The sequence below is a fragment of the Filicampus tigris genome, chromosome 7 (assembly GCF_054856515.1).
Source record: "Filicampus tigris isolate MCC_2025a chromosome 7, RoL_Ftig_1.0, whole genome shotgun sequence".
NCBI classification, from domain to species: domain Eukaryota; kingdom Metazoa; phylum Chordata; class Actinopteri; order Syngnathiformes; family Syngnathidae; genus Filicampus; species Filicampus tigris.
This window is the reverse complement of record NC_141223.1, coordinates 19,764,257-19,782,328: the sequence shown is the minus strand read 5'-3', so window position 1 is coordinate 19,782,328 and position 18,072 is coordinate 19,764,257. Positions and strand designations below refer to the sequence as shown.

The 18,072-nt window shown below is 41.1% G+C and overlaps 1 protein-coding gene across 1 annotated transcript in view; it reads left to right on the top strand.

Annotated features, from left to right (window-relative positions):
- The window catches only part of schip1 (schwannomin interacting protein 1), a 298,684-nt gene that overhangs the window by 186,151 nt on the left and 94,461 nt on the right, over positions 1 to 18,072 (top strand). The window lies entirely within an intron of this gene.

Here is an 18,072-nt window from a genome sequence, read left to right as displayed (position 1 = left end):
TTATTTATTATTTTTTATTTTTTAGATGACAACCATCATCTCGTGTCTAACTGCAGCGTTCTTGCTTTCCACTCACTATTTCATGGGTTTTTGTCCTGCCCTGCCTTCTTAATTTGCAGACACACATGTATGCACGTAAACACATCTACAGCCATTTCCGTCTCTCATTTCTGCTGTGCTGTCATTGCTGAACTGCACATTATTGATCTGTAGTGATTTGTTGAGCAGCTGAGGGCTTTCATTCAATTTTCGCCCACACTTTTTTGCTCCAGCACTTTCCTTCGGTACATTTGATACACTGGAACTCCATTTCTTTTGCACAGACGTGTTTTGGGGTTAAAATGCATTGTATATGCTGCAGACTCTGCCAGTCTTATGTTTAGAATATTTTTTTGGCTTTTTCTTTTGTTTGTTAGTTTTAACTGGAGGTGGCTATTTCCGCCATTGTTTCTGCAAGGCTCCAGAAACCCAAGGTAACAGGTCAGCACGAGGATGGAACGCTTTGATTCGATTCGATTTAATGCATTCCCTTTTTTTTAAAATCGAAATTCATTTCCTGATTCAAACCATTTTTGTTACACTCCTGTTGCTTAGACTAATAGATATGCAGTACTTAAACATACAATACAATATATCTCACAAAAGTGCCAGCTTAATGCTAACAGATAATGGGCAATGCCATAGAAAGGCTAACAAATAGCATTGGTGTCGTGGTGTTATAACACTTTAAGCAACGGATATTGGAATGCAAACGGTGGTGCAACACATGAAGACAGTTAATATAAAAATGCTCATAGGCATTTATTCTTTATCCTCTGCGAAGAATGAGAAAGCATGCAGCTTATCGAGCAACTGTGACTGTCTCCTTCATGTATATTTTTATTATACTGCCCCCAGGTGATTGAGGCGCACACACCGGAAGGAGCAGCAAAATCTCCATTGAATTGAAGCAAAAAATGTGGCAAAAACTAGTCAGAACAATTTAAAAATGTATCTCAAGGGACCACCTCAGATAATGCCAGCTTTTTGTTTTGTTTTTTCTTAGAATTGCTCATGTGCTGCAGTGTGTGTGTGTGGGTGTGTGTGTGTGTGTGTGTGTGTGTGTGTGTGTGTGTGCGTGCGTGTGTTCATGCGTGCGTGTGTGGGTGTGCGGGGGTGGGGGTGTGGATGTGTGTGTGCAGGCCAGGTTGCATTGAGGTGAGCATTGTAAATTCATGAGTTTGTGTGCACAAAGAGAGAAAGGTCTTATTTAAGGTTAAAAAACAAATCAATGTAAAGGTTTTTGTTGAAGATTGCTGCCTCATGGACATGCAAAAGTGCAGCCTTCCATTTGTGAAGCGAAGGTGTCAGTCAATATTGACCTTTAAGCCTTTTCTGCCGGAGTTAAGCCCTGACTTGTTGCCACCGAGGACTTGACTCGTATGAACTCATCAAAAAAACTCTCCCCTCCCGCTGACTTGCTCTCTTTTAATACTGCCTCCATCCCCTCATCGTTGTAATTGATCTCTTTCTTCTTCCCTTCTACACCCCCTTTTATATGTTTCCTCTCAGTTTTAATCATTTTGCATCCCGTGTAGATGCTCATTGGTTATCAGGACTTCTTCTGATGTCAGGTTATTAAGAGGATGAAAGATTTACATAAAGTTACTGTGAATTTCTTTGTCAAAAGTGAGCTTATTCATTCCGTCAGATGCCGACTTTGTTTATGTTTGTACTACACAACGAGTTCATCTGCTCCACTTTGTTTATGTCATCATTTTACTGACAGACTTTATTTGGACTGTAATGAAGTGTTATGTGAGGTTTCTCCTTGCCAGGCTTTTGTTTTGTTCTTTTTAATACACTGAGTCCATTGCATTCACTGCCATCCAAATGTTATCTGATCGGTACTGTTGCTTTTAGGTTGCTTTCATTTAAATTGAATACAAATCATGATTCACATCCAGGCCATTCTTCTACTTTATTATAAGAAACCCGTGTGTTAATGTCTAACAGCATAGACCAGGGGGTAAACAGTTTTTTGTTTTTTTGTTTTTTTTTTCGCGTTTCTGACCCGCCCTCATAACGACCGTGACATAAAAATCAAACAAAATATATGCGGTGCTTTTGTTTTGAAAGTTGTGCTTTCATTTGATGTGCATACGTGTGTGCGCTTGTGAAAGCGAGGTGGTGAGCACTTCCTGACTAGGAATGACTATTATGAGTGGGCGGTTGCTGCATAAAATTAGTCTTCTACTGTAAATTTTAATGTCTAAATATGTCATTTTAATGACCACTTATAATTTTGTTGAAATGTTGTATTTTCTAAGTATAACAATATATAGTATCTACACCTGTAGCTATTTATTGAAATAAAACAATATGCTTTAGCTCAATACTTTAAAAATAATAATATTGACAAAGATGAGTTTAGCATGTTGGCTTGGCCGTCAGTAAGCATTCTAGTTTCTCAGTGGCCCCTTTACAAAGTTATATACCGTATTGGCCCGAATATAAGACGGCCCTGATTATAAGATGACCCCCTCTTTTTCAAGACTCAAGTTTGAAAAAAGTTTTTTGGAACACTATATTAGTTTTTATACAGAAAATAATTATAGTACATCTGAAACAAATGATTATAACAATATATTTGAGAGAAAAGGCATGTTATTTTGCCTCATTCCAATCTTAACATCTCAACATTTAAATATGTAAACTAAAGCGCAATCACATTCGTAAATGAATGGCTTCTGGTTTTTGAAATGTAAATAAACCAATCTATTGTTATCAAACAACAAAATTGCAATAACTCCATTAACCATCAAAGTGAAGTCTAACTGTAACTGTAGTCTTGAAACAAATCTGAATAAGGAAAAACATTGCAATAAAATAATGCAAACTGGTTTAACTTGAGAGTAGCTGAGATCTGTCATGACAGAACATTACTCCTCACAAACAATTATCTGCCTGCCTCGCTGTGCTCAGTGTCGCTGTCCTTAATCCCATCCTCTGGCTCCTCCCATAGCACGTCATCCTCACGTGACAGGGGTTGCTTTGGCCTGCGGAGTCAAGTTCAGCATTCGCTTCAATGATATCTGGCGCCATCAAGCGTCGTGAATGGGTATAATGTCTAGACCCCGAATATAAGACTACCCCCACTTTTTCAGTCTTATTTCAATGCAAAAAACACCGTCTTATATTCGGGCCAATGCGGTATATATATATATATATATATATATGTTTTTATTTGTACTTCCAATTAAGTAAAGAGGCAAAACCAGGTGTCATTTTTATGCTCAGCAGGGTTGTTGGCATCTGATGAATGTAACTATTAAAGTAACTTGTAATCTTTGTTACTTTTAAAATCAAGTAATTAGAAAAGTAACTTTTACTTTCCCAAGGTAGCTGTGCCAACACTCTCCTGCTAGTGAATGGCGAGCAGTACAGCCAGCAGGGCTACAGTTGGCTTCAGTTCACCCGCATACCTGATCAAGGTTAAGAGGTATTGAAAATAAACGCTAAAGTTGTGCAGGTCATCCAAGTGAGCAATACATACCTCTTCTTGGCCACCTTGCTTTGTGGTACTATAAGGGTAGGGCTAGAATCACTGGAGACTGCTGATTGGTCAACAGAGAATACAGAGGAGTCATTGGTGGATTTATACTACAGGAGTCCTCATTTTACGAACGAGTTCCATTCCTACACTGACGATGCAACCCGAATTTCCCCGTATGTCGGATTTCACTGAAATTTACGTCAAAATACTTTTTCATAAAAAAATGAAAATACATTAAAATAAAAAGCATAAGATGCAGTACTTAGTAGTGTTGTTCCGATACCACCTTTGGGCCCCGATTCCGCTACCTGGCTGTGCAGTATCGGGCGATGACGATACTGTACCGATACCTCGCCCTTTGAAAAAAATCCAAAATAAGCACAATATTTTTAGTAATTCTAAAGAATTGCACACTCACTTGGATGTAAAATTATTCATATTTAAATGTGCGAAGTATCTGTTTTAACATAGACACACAAAATACATATGTTGAATAAACAGCCTATTTTCATAGCTTTTCGTGCTTGTGAGAGTGAGACATGGGATACATACTGTATTCACATGAATGTACATTTGTAATAAAGCAAGGTGCAGCATTTATACTTCTAAAATATATTCAGTGATTATAACCGACCCCTCAATGTGTGACGTCACATTTGTTTGCTGCCAAAGGGGCAGGCGGTCGAGTGAGTGAGATAACAGAAGTCGGTTATGTGTTTCTAAAAATGGTTAACACCTGTACTGTTTATGGTTGCTCTAATCGGTCAACTAGAGATTTTATTTTGTGATACCGGCAGTGATTCGAATTAACCGGAGGCAAAAAGGAAATTTTGCGCGCACAATGGCTCTCAAATGTCACAACATCCAAGGTTATGATCTGATGACTTTCATCAGTTGATGTTTTCTTTTTACTTTTCATTCAAGATTTAGTTCGCATTGCTGTTCAACATTAATCTGTTAATTATATAGGTATACATATTTCATATAGGTTGATGCAGCATTATAGAACATTTTGCTGAGCGATGTGTTGTAAACCAACTCGTCTCTTTGTTAGCAGTTAGCAAGCTAGGGCGAGCTCGAAAAACTTTGACGCGTCATAAATACGAGTTTATCTGGACACAAACCATTTCATGAAAGACGTTTTACACCATTAAACTAGTGATCGATGTACTGTGTCTAACAAAAGCAACATACTTTGCTACGAGACAAAGATCCAGCCGACACGTCCCCAAAGTAATTGCAGACTCTTGATACCATCAAAGTCCCCCCAAGCAACTGCCTCCAATGTGGCGATGTATGTCCTTATAGCGACCTTTTTCACCAAACTAGACATAAGTAGACCGATGACCAATAACGCTAACAATGGATAAGGCTTCTCCTCATATTTTCCTTCATGCGGCTCTCAAATATGCGCGCTGCATTCAAATAATGATACCAGTATCGATAACAGGCATCTGCGTTTTATTTGTTAGTACCACCCGATCAGATACCAGCGCTTTAATACGGTATCGGGGCCCCTACCGATGCCAGTATCGGTATCGGAACAACACTAGTACTTAGCGTTACTGTTGAGAAGTGGACGGAGAAGGAGGAGAGTAGGGCGAAAAGGGCAAAGATACTGCCGGCGCGCAGACACCATCTAGACACTCTGCGCATGCTCATTGCTCAACCGCAAGAAATGCTGGTAGTACTGGAAGTGCTTGTATGCGGAAGCGCGCTGTTTGGCACGAAACCCATCGCAAATACACAAGCAGAGGTAAATAAGCTCAGAGATGCAGCACAAAAGTACATTTTTTGGAGTGAAGAGGAAACCGGCTGCTTCATTCCTGTGGTGAGTGACATGAATATCAAGTGTTTTAATGATAGTTGAAAGTAGCAAGCGGAAATGACGTCCGTTTGAGTCATGACGCAGTGTGTCGCCGTCACAGTGGATTATTGAAATGCCGGAGCAACTCTGTCCGCTCAATCATGTAAACGGGTTATTCAGAATGTTTCAGAAATCGGAATTTCAACTTTAAACCAAATATTGACTGCATGTAAACGTAGTCATTATGGTGCTGAGGACAAAATGGAGGAGGAGGAGGCATGGGCGTCGTAAAAAAGTCGAAACTTCGTCGGTCGCGTACGTCGTAATTCGAGGAGTGCCTGTACTACCATTCAGTCTAAGCACACCACAGAAGAAATATAAACCAGATTTAGCCACAACTTTAGTTTACCATTAAAACCATACTCAACAGTTCCTTGGCAAAGAGTCAGTTTGAGGGTGACAATATCACAAATGGACACACCCAGCAGATCCATTCAGTGTTGATTTGTGGTCATTTGTGTGTAATTACTTACATGTCCACATTCTTCCAGTGGCTCTCTCGGCATCGATCAAAGTCCACCTCCTAATGAGGCCGAGAGAAGAGACTCATTAAAGAGCCTCATTGTTGCACCAATAGAGTCGAGTGCAAGAGCTGAGAGATAATGGTAATGAAATAGAGAAATGGGGTGGGAGGAAAGTTAAGGTGAGACCTAGAAAGCTAGGAAGAAAGACAGATGGAGGGACGGATGGCTCAGGGGTTGGTTCGGAGGCATGATACATCCTTCTAAAGAGGCCTCCTCTGTAGAGAATGGAGTAATTGCCCAGATTTCTTTCTCTATTCATGTGGCGTCTTTCTGATTGATGTGAGGCCAATCCGTCTGGCTGGACGCAACTCAAAAGGCTCACATTTATTCCCTTCAATTCTCCCATTTTGCCTCCCCTCCCCATATTGTCCGTAAAGCTAATCAAGAGACACTTAGAAGCGTCCTGCCTGGAGCTGGTAGGAGGGAGCACAACTCAAATTCTGGCCTTCCTTCATCTTTAAAGGGGAAATCAACCCAAACATATTTTTTTCAAGAATGTGTTGTATGCAGGCGCACTAGTTGAAACACGGCATTCTGATTAATATTGCCTTTGTGGAATATGAGTTAAGCAGCAAAATCCACCCGTTTTAGCCATCTCAGGCGTGGTCATTTTGTCACTTCTGTTGACTGATAATGACATCACAACTGCTCAGGGCTCAGGTAACGACCAATTATGACTCAGCTTCAGAAAACAGGTCAGCCGTGATTGGTCGATACCTGATGGACCGACCATTAGGCGATTACTATTTGATCCGGGTTGACAAAAAGACGGATAGACGGACGGCGGAACGGTACAGAAGCTGCAGAAAGATGACGATAAACGGACCGACAAGTGTGAGTAAAATGCCCACCTTAGCTCTTAATTGCCATACAAATGTATCAGCTCTTCTTTTCACCTACTTCTTTTCTTAAAAGCCACTGTGGCCACTCCTTCTTTTGGTAAAATTGTAGAAACAAAGCCAAAGAAAAGCTTAAAAATAAATAAATAAATACATCTGTGTTCATCCTTGCCCAGTGAAAGAGTGGAGAATTAATCAGTGTTTAATCTCTTGTGTCTGAGGCTGCAGTGGACTCTTTGCTCTTGGTGTGAGTGTGTGTGTGCGTGTGTGCGAGGGTGTACTTGAGTGTTTGTGTGTCGTGTCCCCCGTGTGCAAATGCTCCCCTTGCACCACAATGTTTCTGCACAGTCGTGTCTGCTGCAACCCGATTAGCGCAGAGAATGAAAACAATGGGCAGCCTTTGAAAATTGAGGAGCAGGGAAAAGCATAAGAGGGGGCAGAGTGGGAAATGGGCATTTTGGGCATATTGGGGAAATTACAAAACTGTTGTTATGAAGTTAACCCATTAAGGACGGGAGCGTATAACCGCGTTTCCACCACTAAAGCCGGGAGCTCTGTTGCGTGTTTCTCCCTTTAAAGCCGGGAGAGCGTACACGTCATTTTCTTTTTTTAAATCCAATTCTCGGTCTCTTAGCCAATGAAATGCATGAGAATATACATGTGACGGTGTCGTGAGTTGTCTGAGGATATCCAGAATTCTTTTCGAGGAGTTATGGAGGCACAGTCGATCGCAGGAGCTCTGATATAAGTCGACACGCTTGCGGATTTTAAAGCTGTTAAACCATCCAAACGTGATTTATGGTTAAGATACATTTTCATAGACAATGACGATTTCAACATCTTTGTAAGAGAATTCAGCATGTTAATTACCACTCGATTTTCATTAATTAAAAATAGTGCTTCACTTGCATCTTCGATTGAAACAATAAAGATGAATAAACTCGGGCCTGTGTTAAAGCCACGTCTAAGCTCCCAAATTCTTTTGGAATTATGTTTCTATCTGCTACAGGGACTGAGATTATGAATTATTTTGTAGGTGGCGAAAAGGCCATATTTTCAAGGGTGACCCCAAAGACGACCGTAGGTTTTAGGGCGATGTCTCATGAGGAGCTTCAGGCTTTAATGGGTTAAAACATGAAGGAATCAAGTTGAGTTTCTATCGAAAGTGTTTTGAGAAGGTTTGATGAGGTCTAAAAAATTGAATCTCAAGTAGATAGTTATGAGGCATAGAGCCTCATGTGTGTCTGTGTGTGTTTCTACAGATAGATGAAAGCATTAAAAAGGCTCCCGATTCAGCTTCACTTATCTATAAGGTGGCAGTAAAGGTGCCTGGGGCTTGCCTCTCTCTTTCAATCTCGTCGCAAAGGGTCCTGTTAATTCTTTAGGACCTTTAGTCCTTATGCTTCACTATACCTACATACACAGTGTGAAACCTGTGCACATGTGATACATTTGTCTCAAAATGTACGCATATTCGCACACAGGTGCCACCATCCATTAAGCCCATCTCCAGTGGGTCCTGTTCTTGCCCGTGGCCGTCAGGTGTCACATCGAGAGGAAACTTGGCTCCCGCTGAGTCGCTGGCATTGAATCCAGCTGCCCTCATGTCTCTCTCACTCTCTCTCTCTCTCTCTCTCTCTCTCTCTCTCTCTCTCTCTCTCTCTCTCTCTCTCTCTCTCTCACTCGCACGCGCACACACACAGCTTGTAGACTGTAGACAGTGCTACACACAAATACACTCTCACAAATCTCACACACATAGCGGCTGGCACGGCTCACTATTCCAACAGTCTGACAGGGAGCTGCTGGCTCGCCACACTCATATGGCTGCACAAACCCACTGGCCTTCACCTCCGTCAAAGTGGCTAACATGAAACCAAAAAGCTCAAGGGTAGAACATGCATGTATTGTTCTTGTATTATTATTATAATACAGTGCTGACTCTAACACGTATGACAAACTATTATGTTATATGTGATGTAATATCTCACGAAAGTGATCCAAAACATCCCACGCTCGAACAGCTGTTGTTTTGCAACACAGATAGATAGATAGATACTGGAAGGACAGTCCAGCATAAATGAGTACACCCCAACAGGTTTGGAAGAACAACTTTATGGCCTTCTCAGACTACACGACTTTTTTTCATGAGATTTTTTACAGCATCGCGAGCTTTTTATATACCGCCAACCTCTCCACAATATGGTGATGATTATCATATCGTGAGGTTCATATCGTGATATTATTGTATCGTGTATTTGGATATTGTGACATCCCTAGTAGGTAGGTAAGTAGGCAGGCGGGCTGGTAAGTAGGTAGGTAAGTAGGTTGGTAGGTAGGCAGGAAGGAAGGCTGGTAAGTAGGTAAGTAAGTAGGCAAGATGGTAGGTAGACTGGTAGGCCGGCTAGTAGTTGGTTGGTTGGTTGGTTGGTTGGTAAGTAGTAGGTCAGTCAGTCAGTTCTAGTAGGTAGGTAGGTAGGTAGGTCAGTCAGTTCTAGTAGGTAGGTAGGTAGGTCAGTCAGTTCTAGTAGGTAGGTGGGTAGATAGGTCGGCGAGACCAGATGCATAAATGGATGAATGGATGGATGCTAGATAGAGGGGCAGACAGATATGCATCCACGATTAGTGAAAATGACCACATGACCTCAGCCAACTTTGGGGCAGAATAACTGCAGAGTCAACAGAAAAAGCCATATCCAGAATCCAATATCAGTGTCTAAAAATCAGCATATCATCAGGAAAGTCGTTTGTTTGGTCAGGTCATTTATATTGTGTTCTCAGCATGTAGGTGCTACTTGTGGTTTGAATTAGCTGCAGTATAAATACACCGGAGCTGGTTAACTACTACAGTTGGAATCTGGAACACAATCTGTTCTGTGACGCTGATAAATCGCATTAGATGGTGCAGGTGTAACTAATGTAGTAGCCGCTATATGTGTACTCTTATAGATCAAGCGCAGTGACTTGAAACACACATCCGTTTGTTCGGCATTTACATTATGAACACAACGATATGACAGGTGTCCCACACTACCACCCCCCCCGCCCCCATCATCAGTTAGAGCCAGAAGAGGGCTAGCAGCTATCTCATTATGTGCCATTTGCTATTTGGCTCCCTCACCAGGAATCTGGCAGTGAAGAGCTCGCCCAGGGAAGCCAGGAAGTTAAACAGCAGTCAAGTCAGCCAGGGGAGCATGAAAAGGAAACGCTGCCTTGTTTGAGGACTGTGTATGTGACGGCTGGTCTCCTTGTTGCCCTTTGTCGTGGGTAGCATGCTTTGTTGACTCTCGGGGTTTGTTGGTGTTTTTGTGTGACTCCTGGCAGGAGAACACTGGCCTTTATGCAGCGTATTTGATGGACTGACTGGGGGCAGCTGGGCAGGGCGATAGAACACAAGTGGGAGGCTGTAGCTCAGTGTTTAACTGAAGTGAAAGTCACTAAAATGCTAGGTTTTGGGCAGCGTTCTGAAACCCAATGTATTTTTGCCGCTTTACGTTCACAAGTCTTGTATAAAAAACATAAGTCAAGGGAAGGATACAAAAGCACAAAGATTTCTGTGAACAACATAATGAAGAGTTGCGCTCACTACAAGCCAGGAAAAGATGGCTGCATCAAATAAGTGCTGCTGCCAGAAGAAGTGACAAGAGCTGAAAGTGTGTGGTTGACCTACACCAGCTTGAATGTGAGTGTGACTTAAAAGGGAAATGGAGGATGAAAGACAAAACACAGGACAACATTAAATGGCTCATGTAATTGCTAGAGTAAACATGGGCTGACATTCAAAGTTTAACTATGCAACGCCCCAACCACCTTTGTTTTTGATCTAGATGAAACATTTTATCGTTCTAAAAAGATCCAATATAAGCACAAAAAGTCAATCGGCTCAACCTGACCTTATGAGATTTGCTATTGATGTCAAACATCAACTGGAACTGGCACCCAAAAGAAGCGTTATACTGAGAAGTGGGATGGTGTGATTGTGAATGTAAATGTTTTGTGGTGTATATTTGCCCTGCGATTGCTGCCGCCCAGTCCCGGGTGTAGCTCTTGCCCAGAGTCGGGTGGGATAGGCTCCAGGCCACCTGCGACTAATAAGTACAAGGTGTATAGAAATGGATATCTAGATTTAATTGAACTTGAAATTCGGTTGATATATCACAACTTAGACGAGACAGGAAATTGCGCATACGCACATGGCAAAACCCAGGGAGATGAAAATCTAACAAAATGAGCTTCAATGATTTTCTGAGGTAAAACAATAACAGTTCAAAAAGCGGAAATGGGTTTATCGCAGGGTTTTCACAGTCGACAAAGCATCTCTCAAGGTGCCCTCATGCTGCAGACATCTAATGTATCATCAAGCTTCTCACCACGACAGGAAAAACAATCCATTTATCAAACACATTGTCTTAGGCTGAGAACAGCAGTCAAATCTAAACCACAGTCACTGGTGCTTGACTAATTATGTCATCTTGTCACATGATCCTGGATGGCAAACCTAGCGTAGAGAATTTGAAGCATCGCAATACAGCAATGTGACACTTGAACACTTTGCATTAAAGGAAAAGTGTTAATGCATACATGCACCGGGGCCATCTGTTTGTTTGCCACCATTTTCTAAATCCACCCAGCTGCTCCTCTTGTACAAATCTCCCACAGATATCCTCAGTTAGAGCATGGCTGTTAATAAGAGATGAGATTTTGAGGATGGGATAGGGTGAAAGACAACTGAAGCTAGTGCTGAAGGGGAATACCAACGCTGTACAGGCCCGCCTCCTCGCGGCCTTCGTGTCGTCTATCCTCTCCTTTCTCATCACTCTTTTACACCGTGTGTCCGCCCCTTTTGCTTTCATTGCTTTTCCTCCTACTCAGCCCTCTCTTGTTCCCCCCCCCCATGCACTGACATTTTTCACCACCTTGAATGTGTCACTCTCGCCTCCTCCCAAACTCCCTCTTGGGTTGTTTGAGGCATGGTCCACACCTAAAACGTCTCCTGCTGCGTATGAGATGGAATCATTCAGTGGTTCAGCTATCTCCCAATAGCCCATAAATCATGCGTTTGGTCAGCCAGGGCCAGACTATATTAGAACAACAGAACCACACCCATTAGTCCCTTAGGACTCACTTTTAACAGTAGATGTTCCGCAATGTTTACATGACAACAATGTAAGGCAAGGCGCGTCAAGTTAATTTGTATAGCGCATTTCATGTACAAGACAATTCAAAGTGCTTTGCATACAGCATTACTGTAAGAGAAACAAAATATTAAGACACCACAAACACACAAAGAGGCCTGTCCCAGATGACCTTAGTGGTCTGGGTGTTTTGTAGGGTACTAGTACATCTTTCATGTATTTTGGTCCAAGACCCTTTCGGGATTTATGGCCCAGCAGCAAGATTTTAAAATCTATTCTTTGACTCACTGGAAGCCAGTGTAGTGATTTGAGGACAGGTGTGATGTGGTCCAGTTTCCTGTGGTTTGAAAGGGCTCTGGTGGCAGCATTTTGGATCAGCTGCATTTGCCAGATTTTTTATTAAGACCTGTAAAGCCACGATTACAGTAATCTAGTCTACTGAAAATAAAAGCACGACCAAGTTTTTATATGCCTGGTTGAAACAGAGAGCCCTTAATTCGAGCTATGTTTTTCAGGTGGTAATTGGCATTATAATTATAATTGGTAATTTTAGTAAAGGCTTTTAAGTGGTTGTTGAAACTCAGGTCTGAGTCAATAAATACACTAAGATTTCTGGACTGATTTGTAGCTTTCAATGACATGGAATTAGGGTCCAAAAACAATCACTTCTGTCTTTTCTGGATTAAGCTGGAGAAAATTCTGGTTCATCCATTCATTAATTTGATGAATACACTTACTTAATGAAAGTAAGGGAGTATAAACATGTGATGACACTGAAATGTAAAGTTGCGTGTCATCTGCATAAGTATGATAAGAGATGTGATACTCCATAATTTGAGCAAGGGACAGCATGTAGATATTCAATAGATGGCGTCCAAGAATGGACCCTTGTGGAACCCCGCATGTGATCTTTGTTCACTTGTATAACCGTGTCTAGCATTGAGGTCTAGTAATACAAAGACTGTGTTTTTGAAGGCATCATAATTGAGATGTACGTTATTTAAGACTTTAATACGTGCTGTCTCAGCACTGTGGTGCGGTCAAAATTCAGACTAAAATGCATTAAAGACACTGTTTAATTCATAATTCAATGAATAATTAATTAACAAGTCAAAAAAAAACAACAACATTCAAATTAGCAAACAAAAGTCTGGGAATAAACACAACATGGGAAGGGAAACGTAACTGGCGACAACAGCAAAAGAGATAACGATGAACAGACGCAGACTGACAGAGCAGGAATCTAAATGCAGGACAACTGATATGACTGATATGACACCTGGACCAGACACAAGTGGTTGAGGGAGCTGATTGCTAGACACAAGGGACTGGACTGACAAGAACAAGTGTAAACACAAACAGAGTAAGACAAGAAATAACATACACATGGACGAGGGAAAAACAATAAAAAACAAATCAACAAAAACAGATCATGACAAGGTACTTCAAGCCTTGTTTGCCACAAAATCCCGTTTGTTTACACTTTTTGCCACCAACTGAAATGGCAACTGCAGAGCCATGATGCATTATCGCACTCATCCAGTCATTTCAGTGAGCTAACTGATGTGAGAAAAAATACATAAAATGGTCAGAATCAAGCAACCTACACTTCCACATAAACACTAGGCTATGGAAATTGCTCATCTTTATTTTCCTTGTCGGACAGCTGGATTTTTTTTTTTTAAAGCAAGCTCTCTGTGTGCACTGAACCTCTCAGCTCAACCAGTATCCTACTGCGTACCTCGCATCCCAGAGGACTAGAATGATTGACATGTCAGGCACTCACTTGGCCACCTTGCTACTTCTTATGCTTCCCTTTAGGCACCATCCTTTCCCTATATAGGAAAGGAAGCCTGGATATTTCTCTCACTCCGCACAATCCTCCTGTCCCGACACATCATACATTCAAATTAAATGACAAACCGAATTATATGAAGTTCAGATCTTCCTTAGACAACCACAATTATGCCATTCTTAATATTCAATAAAATAAACAAAAAAACACATACAAGGAAACAGAAATTCAAAAATAATTTAATAATAATCAAAACATTTAAAGTATACAATTTTTTCATGAATCTCACAGGGTGGACAGTCAATCTGGGTGGGCCTGTGACCACCCAGGCCTACCCATAGCTCCGCCCCTTCCCTCCCTCCTACTTGTTCAATCTAACTTGTACAATGTACAAATGAATTCTATTTACTACTTTTATGGATGTAATTCATCCTATTGTTTCCCACTATAAACATCAAGAGTATATTTATTGTAGTAATACCTACTCCAATGTATACTTAAAACAAGAAAAGCTCCAAAATGAGAACACAATGTCTTTGACTTCATCTTTCTATATTGCAGCAGGCAACATTCCTGCAATCAGTAGTGCTTGATTTGACAAGAACTAGCCGGTCTTTACTGTTAAGATGGGCACAAATCCTGCTAACAACCAACTAACAACACTTACAGTACCAGTCAAGTTTGGAAACACTTTCAAATTCAAACTCCAACACATTAAGAGGTCATGAAATTCAAGCAAAACTGTTGATAATGCCGAGCTGTGAACTGGAAGTCATTCCAGGTTATAAAGCATCATGCAAACCATAAAGCTGAGTGAGGAAACACCAAGACGTGCAGAGCTGTTTTCTGGGTAAAAGGTGCCTATTTTGATAAAACATTCTGTTTTGATTAACATTTTTGTTTACCAAATAATTCTATTAATATTTCTTCATAATGTTGGTGATTTACGCATGAATCTACAATTCAGGAATTTTTAAAATAATGACCATGTTTCCAAACTTTTGACTGGTACTGTACCTGTATACACAGTTATTCATAAATCTCTTTGAATAAGAGTTAGTGAGCACTTCTCCTTTGCCAAGATAATCCATCCACTTTAATGGTGTGGAATATCAAGATGCTGGTTAGATAACATGATTATTGCACAGGTGTACCTTGGTCTGCCCAAAATAAAAGGTCACTCAAATAATGCAGTCTCAATTTGCCATATCTATGAGTTATCTGGGCAAATGAGAAGTGCTCACTAACAGATTTAGACATACAGTTTAGCTTGTGAAAAAATGGAAACAAAAAGTGTTGCCTATACATTTTTATTCAGTATGGTTAAATTTCAACGGCTTAATCTGTTAGCAGGCCTTGATAGAAATTGACTCCCCAATTTCTGAGAGGGTACCTATGAGCTGGAAATCCACTCAAAAATACCCTTTCACATTACATTACTGTACATAAACATGACTGTAAAGAAGAAAAAACGTTTTTTATGATGCCGTTGACATCCCCCCCGCCCCGTCTGTTTTACCCTCCCACCACGTGCACATCCTATGCCAGAACTATTGAGTTCTGAAAGTCCATTCATGTTCTTTTGACTTTACAAGAACAGCTGTTTTTATTACTTTATTTAAGCCCCAATCGCCCTCTTGAAATCTGAATATTTGCGCAGCATTTTTTGCTCTGGATTTTTGCCCACGTCTTCTCTGCACTTTCACTGTTTTACACCACCTTACCATTTGAAGTATAATTTTCCGTCACACTATATGTGTTTAAGGCTTTTTTAAGCAACCTCATCCTCCATCTCCTGCAGCTCCTTGTAGATTCACAGAGGTTGGGTTCATGAACACCTTCATTTATTGACATGCGTGCTTAAATTTTGCAAGGCAAATGTATTGTGATTAAGACTTCAGGCAATATGAGAGCCAAATGAGCACGTATGTTGCCAAGCAGCAGTCAGCCCACAGATGGAGCGTCCTCTGTCAACGTGATACATGGTTTTCATTTACTCAACTTGTTCTGCAGTCACTCATTTATATTCATTGCACCTAAAAGTCTCTCTATATGAAGACTATTTTATTAGGCTACGATGCTAAAGTAGAGCTTTCCCCGCCTTGCTAATCCCTACAAAGGCTGGCTAATAAACAGCCATTACAACCAGCATGGTACTTAGTTGTAATCCCTCCATTGTTCACAATGAGGCAAATCAATGAAGCAAGTTATTTGTTTGTGGATGAGATAAATTCAGGTGTGCTGAAAGCCAAATCATTTGCACTCAGCTGTTTTGTTTGTTTTATTCCATTTTATTTTATCCTCCAGTAAGTTTAGCAAGAAAATAACTTAAGATTTGATGCCAGAGAAAGAGAAAAGGTGAGAGTCCAGAACAACTCAAGTATGCAGCATTCCATAGCTTTCGTTATTCAAGCAGATGCTCTGCTTGTAGTGGGACAAACACATTTTAATGCATGGTCTGGAAGTGTCAGTGCTACGCAAATTCCACATTTGAATGTGAGCCTCACATTGTCAAATCATGTTGTCGCCCCACAACACTGCAGCCAGCCCATCTGCTGTGGCGCGATACATATTCATCTGTACGTACTCGGCTTCACATTGTTACTTCCACTATGTCCTTCTCTCTTTCACGCCCATAAATGCACAGCATTATTAAAGCTCTTAAATTCAGTCATGGGATTTTGATTTGGAACAGCAAGGAGGGATTATAGACGTCGTTTAATTTCCCCCGGGTTCGCTGTCTTGGAAAAGCAAAGAAGCATATGGCGGCCAGCCTGTTGCTTTTTATGGCCACCTACTTGACCAACATCCTTAAATAATGCGCGTGTGTGTGCATGTGTGGGTGTGTGTGTGTGTGTTTTTATTTCAGGGTTACATTACCTGGCCTTAGCAGGTTTTTAACCAGCTCTAATTGGCCATTTAATGTAGCATAGGCAGCTTAATTATCTGGTAAGAAGTACTGCAACTATTGTTAATGTAACTGTCTTGACTTGCATCATTTCAATAGTCAAATCAAATGTTCAGCCTCATTGACAACAGACGTACAGTAGTACCGTACCAGTGCCATAGATCAACATGTGTAACAAAGTGGAGCCCCAAAGGTAAAAAAAAAACAAAAAAAAAACATCAATTTGCAAAGGCTGATTGACATTAGAATTAAAGGGGGAATTTGCGTTGTTAAAACTGCTAGCAAGATTTGAATGTAGCCTCACTTTACTGACCAACCCCAGTCTTCTACAAAAGCCACGCCCCTAATTTACGTTCACAAGCATGATTCTCAAACATAGCTATTCATAATGGTATGCTGTTTTAAAAGTGCATAGTTTGGATAAATAGTCATAGAGAATGCATATCCAGTTTCGCACTAGTAATACTAAGCTAGCATTAGCACTGTACACAAAATGACATTGGCAATGGCTGCTACGTCGGTAGCTTGACTTAGTGGTAACGGGTTGCTACTCTAACACTTAATGTTTTGGGCAGAGCTGGGCACGTGACCATTTTTTGCCCATCCGGCCGCGACCCTCCACCCTTGACTTGAGTAACCTTCCGGCCGCGACCCAACAGCCATATTCATAAACATTGTCGGCCCCCGCCCCATTCCGCCCTCCGACCAAAAAAAAAAAAAAAAGGATCCATGATTGACGTCGCCGCGGGAGAAATGCTCTAACGGCAGAGGCTTTTTAAAGATTATTAGCTGGCTGATTTACAATTTGAACCCACTGTGGACATGCTTCAAATGCGCCAGTAGCCAACTCCGTGTGCTTACTTGCATTGCTCGCCCTGGGGTTGGATTTGTCGTATTGTATAATTATTTGGGTCAAACAGACAGCGAGAAGTCGTAGTCAAGTTATTTATTTATTTTCCACACTTCCCGGCCTTCAAAATAAAAGCATACCAGCAAACCACTATACACAGCTGGTTTGCTATGGCATATTTCCGGAAATAGGGAAGACGCAGAGAAGTGCATGAACTCCACCTTGATGTGGTTGTGTCATCCTTGAGTCAGTGCTGTGCGCAGCTTGAATATACTCAAAAAAATAAAAATAATAATAATAATAATACATATACTCGTGGACACAAGCTGTTTTGAAACAAGTCGGGGGGCGTCGCTTCAAAAAGACAGCGACCACAATGGATATCTTGCCTGCTACAACCATAAAGGGACCGAGATGACTAGACGATGCATTCAATTTTATTGCGAAAACGATCTGGAAGGTGGCGACTAAGGAGGAACGTGGGTGAGTAAATTCTTTCCACACACAACGCTGCTAAACTAGTTGCTTTGCAGCAGCATCAAGCTGCGTGGGGCATCCTCTACGTGTGGGAAACTGTATGTCATCGCAAAATGTGATATAATGGACCGATCAGAGCAGC